Raw genomic sequence first — 8,712 nt, forward strand, 5'->3', positions numbered from 1 at the left:
CTTTAAGCTCTCCCCTTCTCTCTTGCTCCTACAGAATATATCAGTTTAGAGTACACAGGCACTGATATGAGTTCATGGTGACTGCGGGTAGGGAATGGGGCATCTTGGATCCCATTCACCATCTGAGTTCTTGCTGGTTCTTCCTGTGGGATTGCTGTCTAATTTCTGAACTGACCTGCTAAGGTGAAAGTGAACCTGTCTTTAGGGCACTGTACTGACATTCACTACTGAAGTCAGTAACAGTAGCCAATTATCTCTGGTCTTGAACTCTCTCAGATCTCTCCTTATACTCTTTGTCCAGTCCCCAGGCCCCCAAACAACCTGGTCCCACCCCCCTTATTTCTCGGACTTCTTTTCTGTCATTCTCCCCCTTACCCACCCTTCCCCAGCCACACTGACTTTTTCTCTGTTCCTTGAATACACCTGGCATGTTCCTATGTCAGGGTCTTTATATTCTAGCCCTCTGTCTAGGATCATGGTTTTTTCCTTCACTATATTTGAGACTTTGCTCTGATGTCACCTTCCATGTAATATATTCTTTGACTATCTTATTTAAAACTGAACACCATTCCTGAGATCCCATAGTCCCTTGTTTATTTATTTCTGTGGCACTTATCACCATCCAATATAACATATGATTTACTTACTTTTATTGTCTGTCTCCCTCCTCAACAATACAGGTTCACTGTAGCGATTAGGGCTGGCAAATGGTGTAGAGAACTCAGAATTAATGTGGTACTTGCTGCATGACCATGAGATTCAATGACGTGAATCAATCCCTTAAGAAAAGTTGAGCAATGAATGATTGAATAAACAATAAGATTTTCTATTGAGTCAGTAACATGTTTCCCCCACCCATTCTAGTCCTTCACTTTTCAGATTTCCACATTTTCCTCATCTCTGTCTCTACTGGCTTTCTTTTTTAAACTCCAAAGGTACCAGCCAATGACAAAAATGTCTTAATTTTTGTCAAAAACTTATTGAAGGCCTACTTAAATTTTTGTATTAGTGAAAGTAAACACTGGCTGCTGTAACAAAAACATTTTAACCAAATAGAACCTTATTCTTCACTAACATTATCAACCCCAAGTGTTATATGCAGCTGGCAGGTGGATTTTCCCCACAGAGGGGTTTTTAAGGATCAGGCATCTCCCAGATTAAGACTCCAGGTGCCCTATCAGTCACTCAGCAACCAGGCAGGAAAGGAAATAGGGGATGAGATAGATATCGGCTGCCTAACTACCTTGACCGCACACATCACTTCTGCTTACATATCATTGGTCAAAACTAGATCGTGGCATAACTGGATTCAAGGAGCCATGGAAATTGTAGTCTCTGTTTGGGCAACTCTTTCCCTGTGCTGATTCTATGCCATGGAAGGAAAAGCACAGATCTTATTTCCCACTGAGATTTTTCTACCATCGCTTGTCCTATGGTGTATAGGCATTCTCACATACATTACTTCATTTATTACTTCAACATCTTTATCAGGTATTAATATCATTCTCGTTACATGGAGGAAAACACACCCAGAGATAAAAACTGGCCTCTCAAGTCTTTAAGATGTGACTTCATTCATGGAGATTTACATTTTTAATACAGTCTTTCCTGAGTTATAACTTAGATACTACACCATTCACCAATTTAAAATATACACTTCAGTGGTTTTTAGTATGTTCACAGAGCTGTGCAACCGCCACCATGGTCAATTTTGGAACATTTTTATGTGTGCTCAGGAGCACTGGGTGGCACAGTTGGTTAAGCATTCAACCTTTGGTTTTGGCTCAGGTCATGATCTTGAGGTCATGAGATGGAGCTCTGGAGTCAGGCTCCGTGCTCAGTGCAGAGCCTGCTTAAGACTTTCTCTCCCCTCCCTTTGCCCCTCCTTCCCAATCTGTCTCTTTCTCTATCGCTCTCTCAAACAAATAAATATTTTTTTAAAAAAGTAAAAAGTAGAAATAAATTCAAAAAGAAATATACATTAGCATTTCCTTCTCATTTCTTCTTTAGCCCCTTTTTAGCCCTCAGCAACCACTAACCTACTTCCTGTCTCTCTAGATTTGCCTTTTCTGGACATGTACTATATGTTGGCTAATTGAACATAATAAAATAAATATCCAGATATAAGTGGAATCATACAATACATGATCTTTTGTGACTGGCCTCTTTCACTCAGCATAGTGTTTCCAAGGTTCACCCATGTTGTAGCAGGCATCAGTATTTTATCTCTTTTTATTGCCCAACAATATTCCATTGTATGGATATACCACAAATCTGTTTATCCATTTATCAGGTGATAAACACTTGGACTCTTTCCATTTTTGGTTAGTATGAATAATTCTGCTATAAACATTTGTGAACTAGCTTTTATGTGAACATACGTTTTAATTTTCTTGGCTCTATACTTAGAACTGAAACTGCTGGGTCATATGGTAACCTGTGTGTTATCTCTTTTTTTAAAAATTGCCAGGCTATTTTCCAAAGTGGCCATGCCATTTTATGATTTTCTTATCAGTGTAGAGTTAGAGTGTTTTCATTTCTCCACATCCCTCCCAAAGCTTATTTTTAAATCTTTTCTATTATAGTAGGGTTTGCATTTTGAAGGATGACTGTTTCTGTCAACTTCAAGAATTATGAGTTATGGATCAATTCCTCTAGTAAAAAGCTAAGTAAGAATGGAGGGACTTAAGAAAAATTTTAAAGGATTTGTCCTCTGTGCTTTTTCTTCCAGGTGTACCTTGCCTTAATCTGCCATTTGGATGCCCAGAAATCCGAAGCTGTGTTGTGGGATTCCAAAAATGCTTGCCCTTTTTGAGTTTACCCCATATTGCAGACTCTTCCTAATCACTCCTTTTTTGACACTTTTTTGCAGACTCTTCCTAATCATTCCTTTCTTGACACTCACAATAAATAATTGGATGCAGGAAATTTTGAGCCTTTTGTTTCAACCCATCTATTTAGATACTGTTGACTTTCAGATATGAGAATCTTTTAACTCCTGTGTTTAGGAGTAGAAACTTTTACATCAAAATTATGCTTACCTGGATGAATACTCATTCATTAGGAAAGTATTTTTTAGAACTAATTTCTATTAAGCTACTTTAATAGATAAAAATACTTGATAAAAATTTCTTCCAAGGCATTAAGACATTTCTAATTTTCTTCTCTTTTGGTTTTTAATTTACTGAAATTCTTTTCATTGTAATCAGTTATTTTCCACATAAGGTTTAAATGAAAATGTTATTGAACATTTTTTTTCCCTTACTGTTCATATCAAATTTTTCTCGATTATACTTTCTACAGTTGCATGTGTTCTTTTATGGTCATTATTTGTACTAAGTCCAATGGTCTCAGGTCAAATTATTCACACCCAAACTTAGTAAAAAAATTGGATTCTTAAATCAATTTTTAGGCAATAATAAGTTTCAACATGTGCCAATTTAGCTGTTGGCAGTTTTATTTAGTGTTGATTACTTTTGCCAAGTCTAATTTTTCCTTGTTCAATATGTGTATGTTTCAATGTGAGCATCAAGACATGATTTGTCATCAGATTTTCATCTCTAACCAATTTTACCATGTGCAGTTTCAACTATTGTCCTTTGTTTTGTGGTGATCATTCCTAACAGTAATATTGAGTATGAGTTGGATAAAGGACTGACGGTTTGGATTTTTTTTTTTTTAACTAATACATGAGAAAACTGTAAAAAAGTTCCCTCAGCTATGTCAAAGTTATTCTGCTGTCTGGATTTCTCTGTCTTATGACCTAATTCTTTGACGTATTTCCAGTCATTTTGTGTATTCTCTACCAACTACCCACATTGATGGCACAGCAACAGCAAATGATGGGATCATAAAATCCTTGGGGTTAAATGTTCCTGTGTCATGAAGGCTAGGGGTTAAACAACCCAGTGTCACAAGTAAGATATCCAGTTCAATCTGCCATTATGTCTGATTCATCACTGGGATCAGCTAGGGAGCTTTACCTTTAAATGTACAGATTCCTAACGGATCTCTTCCCATCCCTGCCTATCCCTGAAGCAAATTATCACTTCATAGATCTGGGATAGTCTCCCAGCATCTGCAATTTTTTAAAAAGTTCCTTTAGTGATTCTTATGTCTATCCACAAAAGTTTGGCTGTCTTCTGGGCTAAGCCATACCCAGAAAAGGGCTATCTGTATGGGTCATGTCTATGTTACAATACTTCCATACCTTAAACTTACCAAAAAAGAGAAATAAGATATTAGGAGGAAAAAGGACACTGCTGGTGGCTAAGGAAGAGTGGACGGGTGCCCTAACCAGAAGGGCCTGGCAAAGACGTAAGAGGTGAGCAGGTAAGTGGTCTTCAATTTGGAGATCAAGAGAAGGAAGTGGAAGCAAAACAGCACAGTTCAGAATCTATGTGCTCAAACTGTAGGCACCAAGGGGTCTTGCCTTTTTCACAGCTTTTGTTCTACTTTGACTGGTCCCGGGCAGACTTTTAAGGCTGGACAAGACGGTGCCTTGCTCAGTAACTACATCATCAGGTAACCTGATACAGCAGATATAAATCTCAGTCTACAACTCAAAATTTGGGGGGTGGGGAAATAGAAATTTATTTCCTGTGATTCAAGTTATTTTCTATTTTTGAGATGCTTATTCTCTATAGAAAGAAAAATAAGTTCAGTCAGTTTAAAGTTTGCCCTAAAGTGGGTCTGAAATAGGATGGCAGGACTGTGGTTTCAGTGCCAACATATTTTGAAGGGAAGCCTGTTATGTCACCTGCAGAGGCAGATGGACCCTCGTCCAAAGTCTGGTTTGGATGTTGCTACTGATGCCATCACACGTATACCAAACAGTTAGGAAAAGGCTTATTATTTACATAAATGAAATGTCTGGGAGGGCAGGGAAGGCCTCTCAACCAAGTCCAAAGTGAAAGAGCAAGGAAGAGAGACTGGTATCGATTTTTAGCTGGGTGGAGGGGTTGGGGCTGAGGATGTGAGTCCCCATGTAGCAGGAACTTGTGGTTTTGCTGGTGCCAAAATGGTGAGCACTCGAGCCTAGACAAGATCAGCTGGTCCAGATGTGGTACAGAAGGAGAAGAGGAAGAGGTGAAATTTAACAGCTGTCAACAGTCAAATATCAGAGTCCAGATCTTCATTATAAAGTCATTCGTCTTTGATTTCACTTGTCTACACAGAAATCTTCTGAAGCAACCAGCATCTTGCCTGATATTTGATTTATAATAATAATAATTATTATGGCTATTTTTGTTAATTACAAAGTCCCAAGAACTGCCCTGTTTTACACGGATATTTCATTTAACCCTGACTGCACTCTGAGGACACAGGTATTATTATTAATTACCCCACTTTACAGTTGAGGAAAGTGAGGCACTGAGTTAATGGCATCTGCTTCTCTCTGGTAAGAGTCAGAGCCAGGATTCCAACTTAGACTGTCTGGTTCTTTACCTCTATTTCCTGTCCTCCTCATTCTTCTCATCCTACCCCAGCATGATATAACTGAGCTGCTCTGGTGCATGAGCAGTTGTACAAGTCTGTCCCGACCTTTAAAGCTTGCTGTTTCCATGTGACTCTAATCCTGGAAGCAGGGCTCTGAGCCCCACTCTGTGAAACAGACCAGCCAAGATCCTGGCAGAAATCAGAGGCACTTCCTAACTGGATAATTAAAGATTTTGTAAAGGAACTGTTTACAAAAATGTGAGCAGAGGTTAGGAAAAGCAACAAAGGAGGTGACAGGGAGCCATCACCACCCTACATCCAGCCAGAATAAATGAGGGGAGGAAGTGGCTACAGGAACCAAAAAGTGACCAGTGCAGAGAGGGCCATCTGACAGAAGCTGCAGCCTTCAGTTAAAGGGCACTGCTGGGAAGGCAAAGGAATAAATACCCCATTCTTCTTTTCCTCCTATTCTCTAGATCCCTTGCCAATGTCGTCTTCTGGCCAATGAAAGAATGGAGGGCAAGGAAACTGTTCATATAGTCCATACGGATAGTCACCCAGGGCACCAGGCAGGATGAAGGGTGGGATGTGGCTCTGGGGAGTAAAGCAGATAATCACCATGGTAGGCTTTTGTCACTGCTTTTATCATTCCTCCTTATTATACTTTTGTCACTCCTCTTCCCTTCTCTTCTCTCCCCAGGCTAGGTAAATAACAAACTGACAAATACACACACACACACACACACACACGGACAGGAACATGTCAGGGACAGGAAAGGAGTGCTCACTCTCTCTCTCTCTCCCCCCACTCTGCCTCCTCATTTCTTAGTGACCTAGTCAACTGCAAATACTACAGTGTCTGCCACATATTGGCTTACATACAAAAAAGGTTTATCTGGCTCACATAACTAGTTTTATGACCCAGTGGGCCATCAAGGGCCCCAAGTCTGTCCATCTTTCAGCTCTACCATCCTTGATATTTCGGCTTTCATCCTCACTCTGGTTGTCTTTTGGTTTCTAAGATGGTTGCTCCTCCTCCAAACATCACATCTATGCAACTGTGTAATAGGCAGAAAAAAAGGATAAAGGAAAAGACTCTCAGAAATGCATCATTTACATCTCTTTGCCTAGATTGAATCCCATGACCACGTTGGACTACAAGAGAATACACCCAGCAAGTGGTGTGAGTTGAGAGAACTGGAGTTCCCTTGAAAAGGGTAGAGGGGCAGCTGGGTGGGTCAGTCGGCTGAGTGTCTGACTCTTGGTTTCAGCTCAGGTCATGATCTCAGTGTTGTGGGGATCAAGCTTCCTGTCGGGCTCTGTACGTAGCTCAGAGTCTGCTTGAGAATCTCTCCCTCTCCCTTTGCCCCCCACCATGTTCTCTCATTTTCTCTCCCTCTCTCCCTCCTTCCCTTTCATAGAAATAAATCTTAAAGAAAAGGGCGGAAAGGAAATAGACACTGTGTAGGAAAGTATCAGTGCCTGACATTCCATTTTTATCTGTATCACAAATCTGCTCTGCTCTCATAACTCCTTAGGCCTTTGGAAATCAAATCCAGAAAGAGACTTACAGACTTAGAAAGAGAGAATATACACTGAAGCACATGACTTCTCCAAAGTACAGGTTTATCACATCTTCTTGCAGGTGGTGTGAACATGTGACCATCTTCTCAATAACTGAATGTGAGCAGAAGAACTGTTTGCCCCTTGAAGTTAGGTCTTAAGACAAAAGACCTTTGTTTAATGTACATCTTCCTCCCCTCTCTACGGTCTAAAAGCTAGTGCCTCTGACCAGCTTCTGCTATGCTCTAAAGGATAATGGACTAGTAAGATAGCATACCTCTAAATGTCGACATCAATCAGGAACATATGCAAATCTGGTCTATTAAATCCAGGACTGTTACGGAAAGAAAAAAGAACTTCTTTATTGTATAAGCTACTGCCTTTTGGGGTCTCCATATTACAGTTTTTATCCTACCTAATGTAGTTTCTATCCCAAACATGATTCTCCAGGATGGTTACAACCTCATGCAGGGCTGTGCTTGGGTTAATTTGTGATATTTTCCTAGGTTTCCCCAAATCAGTGGTAGAATTCTTGCTCTCCTCATTTGCTTGTCATTACTCATTTTCCCAGCACTCTTTCTCTTTTCCAAACACTACTTCATCCTTCCCATTTCCCCAACCAGAGTTCAAACGAGAAGGGAGTAAATTATTTTTGTGGATAGCAGCCATTGTTTGGGCAGTGTGGATGTTGTTGAGGATGAAGATACACAGTTAGGAACTAAAGTCATGGGCGAGAGGGGTATGGAGAGCACCTGAAGAAGACCAGAACATACGAAGGCCACACTGGGAAATTCTCAGTCCCTCCTCTAGGTCAATGGGCAGACAGAGTCTCATCATTAAACCTAGTCTAGGCTCATTCAGTGCTCTAGATCTATGCTGCTTGAGACAATTAGTCTCAGATTCTTTTGTACGACTGCCATCGGGGTTTTTCTTAAAATTAAACCTCTTCTCTCTGACCTCCTATGGAATCTTGCCTTTGTAATTCAATTTAATCATTTATCAAGTGAGTGCCTGAGGTATTTAAAATTCTGAAGAGAATATAGTAAATGACTGTGGAGACAAGCATAGACATAAGAATTATGAGAAGGCCTTAGACAATGCCTCTTAGCCAAGATCCTACCCATCTGCAATTATCCCAGAAAAAACCCTCTCTCCACCCGGAGTCTATAAAGAAGACTTCTGTCTTGATGTCCTATTGACATCATAGGGATGTATAACACTTTTGATTCTCCTCATTTACCCAGAAAAAAATAAAACAGTTGAAGTATTGAAAAAAAAAAAAGACTATAGAAACTTTAAGAATCTCAGAGATGGCTATGAAAAATAGGAGAAAGAGATGAAGAGGTATATTTTCAGTTACTCTTAGAGTGCAGGGGTCTTGAGCTGAAGATCTTGGATAAAAGGATCACTATCCAGCAGCCCACTACTCGGTCCAAATATCAGAATAGCTATCACCTTTGTGATGTCACCCTCTGGAAGATTCCAAGGAATTCTCAGTTTTAGATCTCCTGTTGACACAGAAGTCCAAGAGGTAGATGTATGATAACTTTCTAACTGGGAGACAGGGATCCAAGGATTGATTCCCAGGACTTTTACTGCAGTGTATGTAGTTAGCAACACTTGATATGGTCCTTTCTAATGAAGTTTGAAAATAGTTTTATGTTCTTGTCATTCTCTTTAATCCAGACCCAAGTGTGTGAAAGTCATGCA

At 40.0% G+C, this 8,712-nt stretch overlaps 1 long non-coding RNA gene across 2 annotated transcripts in view; it reads right to left on the reverse strand.

The window, feature by feature from the left end:
- LOC131837981 (uncharacterized) overlaps window positions 1-8,450 on the reverse strand; it is a 28,702-nt gene extending 20,252 nt beyond the window's left edge. For both annotated transcript variants that reach the window (XR_009356395.1, XR_009356394.1), the window contains exons 1-3: window positions 8,363-8,450; window positions 7,280-7,336; window positions 648-779 (exon numbers count right to left, since the gene is read on the reverse strand). This is a non-coding gene — a long non-coding RNA (uncharacterized LOC131837981). The remainder of the gene's footprint in view (window positions 1-647; window positions 780-7,279; window positions 7,337-8,362) is intronic.
- Between the last annotated feature and the right edge of the window lie 262 nt (window positions 8,451-8,712).

This window comes from Mustela lutreola, chromosome 8 (genome assembly GCF_030435805.1).
Source record: "Mustela lutreola isolate mMusLut2 chromosome 8, mMusLut2.pri, whole genome shotgun sequence".
NCBI lineage: Eukaryota > Metazoa > Chordata > Mammalia > Carnivora > Mustelidae > Mustela > Mustela lutreola.